This window comes from Myotis davidii, unplaced genomic scaffold (genome assembly GCF_000327345.1).
Source record: "Myotis davidii unplaced genomic scaffold, ASM32734v1 scaffold1755, whole genome shotgun sequence".
In the NCBI taxonomy this organism is placed as follows: domain Eukaryota; kingdom Metazoa; phylum Chordata; class Mammalia; order Chiroptera; family Vespertilionidae; genus Myotis; species Myotis davidii.
Genome location: NW_006286225.1, coordinates 467,435 through 474,612, shown reverse-complemented (window position 1 = coordinate 474,612; position 7,178 = coordinate 467,435).

The following is a 7,178-nucleotide window of genomic DNA, read 5'->3' as shown; positions in this document are numbered from 1 at the left end:
TGGAGAATAACTTTAAATGGAAGGCACCGTATTGAAGGAGAAAAACATCTCAGAAAGGGAGGACTGGAGACAGTGATTGGGAATTCTTGCCCCAAACTTGTCTTTAGCTCTTGCCTTTATCTTTATTTTTGCAGATATATTTTGATATGAGAACAATATTTACTTTGATCATACTATGGGAAATTTAAAACTGTGTATATATAGAACTTTTTCTGTTCTGGTATACAGTAAAATTTTAATGAGATGGTTTCAACAAATTGTATGGGGCAAGTGGGCCATTGAGAAAAGGGTTATAAGGAGTAAGAAGGTAAGAAATGAGAATATAGTTGAAGCTGAGTATTCTATTGCATTTCTGTTACTCAAGTTGGAGACCCCCTCAAGAGTGCTTGTTATGTTTGGAAGGAGTAGCATGATGTGTAGAGCATGAAATTATTTAGTAGCTGAAAAGGGTGATGAAGTTGCAACTATCAGTGGTATTGAGTATGGCACATTATGTTCATTGACCCCATAGAGCAGTGGTTCTCAACCTTGGCTGCACATTAGAATCACCTGGGAATCTTTTTAAAATCCTGATTTCTGGGCCTCACCCTCCGGAAATTCTGTTTCTTTGTTACTAATGTGGTGGCCCCACCCCAGAACAAAGAAACAAAATTTCCGGAGGATGAGGCCCAGAAATCAGGATTTTAAAAAGATTCCCAGGTGATTCTAATGTGCAGCCAAGGTTGAGAACCACTGCCCTAGAAGCTTATAATTACCCACTGTAGAACATTGCGATAATGGAGCTTTTTAGTCTCTGTAGTAATATCAGGTGTCTCATTTATGAGTCATTCTTTACAATATCTTTGTGAAGTAGATCACTGTTTTTATAATTATTAGCTGCCTCCTACATGATGAATAAATTGAATCTCAAAAATGTGAGTCACATTACAAAATACCAGACACATACCTTATATTATGAGTAAGTTTTGAATCAGTTCTTCCATTGTTTCTTCAAGGCCCATTCAATGAGCTCCCTTCAGCACAGAAAAAACCCCAAATGCTGTTTTTCCATTTTCTCTGTTTCCTGATGTTTATAGGTGAAATAGTTATGGACTAGTGAGATCAGAATGAATATGGCAGTGAGGGTACTATAGAAAGAAATCTACATCTAATTAACATGTAGGGACAATGAACAAGAGCAACAGAACATGGATTTAGCAGTCTCAAATAAAATGGTTGGTATACTTAATACATTTACTAAGCATTTAATTATGAGAGTGATTATATTTTCATTAGGCAGCACATTTCTCTGTCTTGCTAAGTAAATTGGAATACTATAGAGTAGATTAGCCTTAAAAAGTTGTGTTTCCTTTAAAGAAATAAAACAATCCCAGGTCCTCCAATTCATAATATTAGTCAAAGCCATATTTGGTATGAAGGAAGAAGGCAAAATTCATTAAGTACCCAAAAGATAGTTGTTGCTAACATTTGGTCTCATTCCAACATTTTGGACTTCCTCTTTCCACTGCAGATAGCAATTATCACTTTTCAATGTGGCTTTGAAATTTTAGAACAGAATCCTTGTGAAGTGCATCAAACATTCTTGAACTGTTTTCAGAACATTCTTTTCATGGAGCCATGGAACCAGCTGCTCTTCTGCTTTAGTCAGTTAGCATTTTGTCATTGATGCTTTTAAGAATGCGTGTATAATAAAACAGAATCTGAGACATTGAGCCATTGCAGCTATTTTAAGGAGGCAATTAGAGCAAAATGAGACACTGATTTATAATGTATTGTTTCTTTGGTCTAGACCAAATTATGTGATTTGTCACAGAGGTTACCTATGAATTTCTCTCAGAAAAACAGATGTAACTACAGACAATTGAATGGACTTTTTTTGTGGTAAAGGAGAATGCAATCTTATGTTAGGGAATTACTATGGGCTTAAGGTCTTGGTGTTTTTCTGGATAGTTAATACAAGTGCATTGAAATGATGACACAACTTTTGGGAGAATTCAGTCTGAAAGTTTTTCTGTTGAAGACAAAGTTTTGAGTGTTGTATAGCATATATACTTTTGATTCATTATCTAAATTCAACTTGTCATTTTAATTGACTGAAATAGTAATACTTAACTAGCTCCCTTCGTTTTCTGAGTGCCAAATTAGAAAACCAATTGGTATTCTGACTTCTGAGTATATGTGCCGAAGACTCAGAGGGAAAATTGACAGCATGAATTATGACATGTCCTCTTGCATATGGTGTGGCTTATTGACAAAGTATTGATGTTTGTACTTATGAGTCAAAGGCACATTTCTCTTTTTATCCACTTACTCTACAAATTGATTATATATAGAACTGGGTGCCTTCTGAAATCAACAGCAATCATATTTGGAATTTTGATAATATCTTAACCAATCTGAGAAATAGACTGATACTTTCAGAATTATTTGACATTATCCTGTACCAATAAAATTACATATAATTAAATTCTATGTTAGATACTGTTTATACTTTATCCTTAGCTTTCACAACACAACTAGTTGGTGCGAGGATTTCATTTCCAGATTTTGCACATGAGGGAAAAATGCTCAGCAAGTTTCTGACTTGCCTAAGATCGCACATTTAGTGGGAGAGCTGAGGTTTAAACCAGGTCTGTCTGCATTGTAAGCCATGTTTTTCTGTTCTGTTCTGTTGCCTCTCAGCAATAAAGACACATCTCTCTGACTAAACACTAATAAACATTTTTAGAAAATCCCATTTAATTTGGTGTTCAGGATAGACTTCTTAGTAGGTTAAAAAAGTAAAGTTAGCAGAGCCCTAGCTGATGTGGCTCAGTGGATAGAATATTGGCCTGCAGACTGAAGAGTCCTGGGTTCAGTTCTGATCAAGGGCATATGCCTGGGTTGCAGGCTCCATCCCCAGGAGGGGATGTGTAGGAGGCAGCCAATCAGTGATTCTCTGTCATCACTGATGTTTCTATCTCTCTCTCCTTCTTCCTTCTTCTCTGAAATCAATAACAATATATTTTAAAAAAAGTAAAGTTAGCAGAGCTACATCTAAATAGACTTTTATTGCATCTGACCATACACCTCATGTCATATAAAAAGAGCCACTGTCTCCCTGCAGTTGTCTTTCCTGGATTTCTCTGTGAATTTTTGCTCTCTTTGATATATAATATCACACACCACAAACAAGAACGTGGTGTAGCTTGAGATTGGCTTCAGCTGAGCTGGTCATCACTAATATTTTGTATGTAAAAGAGGAAGTTGAACTAAATAATAACTAGATCTTGGAAATTCTAAATTTTAAATTGTAAAAAGAGGAAGTTGAACTAAATAATAGCTAAATCTTGGAAATTCTAAGTAAAATTCCAAGGTGCACAGTTACTTTGTCACATGACATGAGACTTGTCTACAAGTATTCAGTGGTTTTTGAATACTGAAATGTAATCAGTATGTAGTGACAGTAGTTACGTTAAAAACTCTTACTGGCCATACATAATTTTACTCATTAACTTTTAATGTTTCGACTTTCTTAGGTTTATTTTCCAAACATTAATAGAAAATGAATAACAGTTATATTATCAACAAAAAGCATAACACCTACACTCTGTTGAGGAAACATTTTGATTTGCTGAACTAACAACTTTTAATTTTTAATCAGCGTTTTTCAGTTTGTATTTTTGGTAATAGAAATATATTTTAATGTCACCTAATCTCCATTCTTCTCTGTGTGACTGATTTAAGTAGTCTGTTTGAATGCACTTTTTCCATCTTTTAAATTTTATTCATTAAATGCTTTTGAAGTGGAACTTTTGGATTGGCTTATTGACATTGGCAAGGATGCTCCCGCTTTTTACAATTTTAACAGCCTGTGTGTGGCTATTTATATATCATTGGTAAATTTTATAGCATTATTTTGGGCATTTAAACACTTACAATGTTAAACACACATGAAATTAGACCACATTAGAAAGTTTTGATGAAATGCGACAACTGTTGATTGTCCTGATGCAGGAAAGATAAATCATTAAAGATGTTAAAGTAATACTATTTATGGTAAAACAATACATTTCATTGCAGTATTTTGTCACTGAAAAGGGATCTTAGAAAATGCTGCTGTATCAAACCTAAGATAAGGACTTTCACCTTGACAGTGAAAGTACAGTAGACCCCTATTATCCATAGATTCCACATTTGCAAGCCACCTGCTTGCCAAAATTTATTTGTAACGCCCAAATTAACACCGGTGGCACTTTCAATTATCTGTGGACGTGCACAGAGTGATGAAAAATTTGAGCTGCCCAATGTTCACATTTTCAACTCAGGTCCAACAAGGTGAGGCACAGCCTTCTTGGTTTATGTTTCTTTTAATTTATTTTGTTTTGTATTTTTATTCTTTTTGTTGGCTGTTTCACTGTTTAATATGTCCCCAGAAATAGTGCTGAAGGGCTGTCTAGTTTTCCTAAGCAAGAGAAGGCGATGATGTGCCTATGGAGAAATTATGTGTTAGATAAGTTTTGTTCAGTCATGAGTAATAGTGCTATTGCCCATGTATTCAGTTAATGAATCAGAATATCTATTAAGTAAGGTATCTTTAAACAGAAACACATAATACAAGGTTATGTATTGAACAGTAGATAAAAAATAATGTGATCAAAGGCTCACAGGAATCTAACACTGAGTCAGTGTTTGTGGTGACTTTATAGAACTTAACTACTACAAATCACAAGAATGGACTATAGTTAAGAGTCACAACAAAATGCCTCCAAAATAATTAGGAAGACTTTCCAAATGTAGCTATTTAGAAATAAAATTTTTTTAGGGATCCGGGGGGACAACCTTACAACTTAAAGCTGTTTTATCTTTTTGCTAGATGCCTCTCCTGGGATTTTTCTTAAGATATTAGTATTACTCTTATGCAATTTATTCCTTCTCACTTTCAGATTTTACTACTTCTCTAGAACTATACTGTAAATTACTCTATATTTTTATAAAAGTGATATTTTAGTTAGTTATGTAGTTGGGCCTTTAAAAATAGATTTTGTTTAAAAATGATGCAAGTAACGTTAAGATAGGCTATTCATAACAAAGGTTAAAAAAAAAATCTCTTCTACATCTTATTTAGCCACTGAACTATCAGGAATACCAATACCAACAATTTTAGTGGACTCTGTATGTAAAGAGGTGAAAGTCCTACAATATTTAGTCTCTGGTCATGAAACAGATCTTTAGGGTGTGGTAACAAGTTTTTACATTATAGTAAAAGCCCTGGTAGAATTCATATTTGCTTATACCAAGAGTCTGAGAAAGAAAGGAAACTCTCAGATATTTGTTTGGGATTGATAGGAAATAAGACTTGATTAATATTGAACATATTAGCTTAATATGTTATGCTGGGATTGAATGGTGCTTTTCAAAAATATTTTTCTGGACAAGTTAATGTTAAATATTTATTTTGCTGCAGACAGTTCTATTAAATTAGTTAAATAAGGTGTTACTAATGCTGTGGCAGGCTTTGTAAGCAAACCCAAATATAAGTCTGTAAATGCCTCAAAGTTATGAAATTGAAACCTAAGGACAACCCATCCCAAAGAGCCAAGCTATAGCCAGTTACTAACTTCCTTGCTTTGCTTCTGCCTTTTCTCTATAAAAGTCTCTCCCTGAGCTCCTGTTGGTGGAGTGCTGCTAACCACTTCCAGTTTGGCTTGATTAGAATTGATTTTTTTTTTCCTCAAATAAACTGTTAAAAATTTTAATATGCCTCAGCTTATCTTTTAAATTTCTTGTGGGCTAAAAGAAGCAGTTGCCAGACACTTACGGATGTGGTCATAGAATTGGAGAGGCTCACCTTTACGAGAGCCGATTGCCGTGTTCTTCAGTGTGTGGTTTCAGAGCCACCTGTGTCATAATCAGCTAGGGCAGTGGTCGGCAAGCTCATTAGTCAACAGAGCCAAATATCAACGGTATGATTGACATTTCTTTTGAGAGCCAAATTTTTTAAACTTAAACTATATAGGTAGGTGCATTGTTATTAACTTAATTAGGATACTCCTAAGGCTTAGGAAGAGCCGCACTCAAGAGGCCAAAGAGCCGCATGTGGCTCACGAGCCACAGTTTGCCGACCACGGAGCTAGGGGATTATGAAGTTTGAAAATTTCCTAATGACTCCCTCCAGATGGATTAAATCAGATTTTCTGGGAGTATGACCCAGGTATTTGTGTGTGTGTGTGTGTGTGTGTGTGTTTTAACAGACATCCCAGGTATACTACAGTTTAAGAAAATCACTCTACTACTGAATTTGTGGAAAACAAGAATTCCTATATATTTTAGTTGAGTAATTTATATTCTTTGGCTGAAAAAAGTTTGACTTTTTAAATATCTAAGGATTATACAAACACACACACACACATATATGTATATAAATTCAGTGTGTGTGTGTGTGTGTGTGTGCGTGTGTGTGGATATCCATCCCAAATTAAGTAAACTGAATATGTGGAAATACAAATCAACTTTAGGGTGGAGTTTTTATTTATTTTTAAAATTTTCAATTACAGTTGACATTCAATATTATATTAGTTTTATGTGTATAGCATACTTATTAATTAACGAAGTGATTTCCCCCAATTAGTCTAGAATCCACCTGGCACCATACATAGTTATTACAGTGTTAGTGACTATATTTCCTATGCTGTACTTCATATCCCCTTGACTATTTTGTAATTGCAAGTTTATACTTCTTAATCCCTTTACCTTCCCAGTTCCCCAACACCCCTTCCAACTGGCAACCATCATTTTATTCTCTGTGTCTATGAGTTTCTGTTTTGTTTTGTTTTAGATTTCACATATAAGTAAAATCATTCGTTATTTGTCTTTTTTTTGTCTGACTTATTTCACTTAGCATAATACCTCGTAGGCCCATCCATGTTGTTACAAATGGTGAGATTTCATTCTTTTTTGTGGCCAAGTAATATTACATTATGTATATGTTCGGAGTGTATTTTAAATTAAGGTTACTGACATTTAAACATATATGCCAAACTTAGAAATATAGTCTTATATCTCTTAATGCAACCACTCAAGGGACCTTTATGTGTGGTTTTACCACACGTCTTTAAGAGGTTCCACATATACTTTAGTGGGCAATTCCAGTAACTTCTTTTGTTATTTCTTTCCTTTCAGACTTTTTCAGAGTGTGA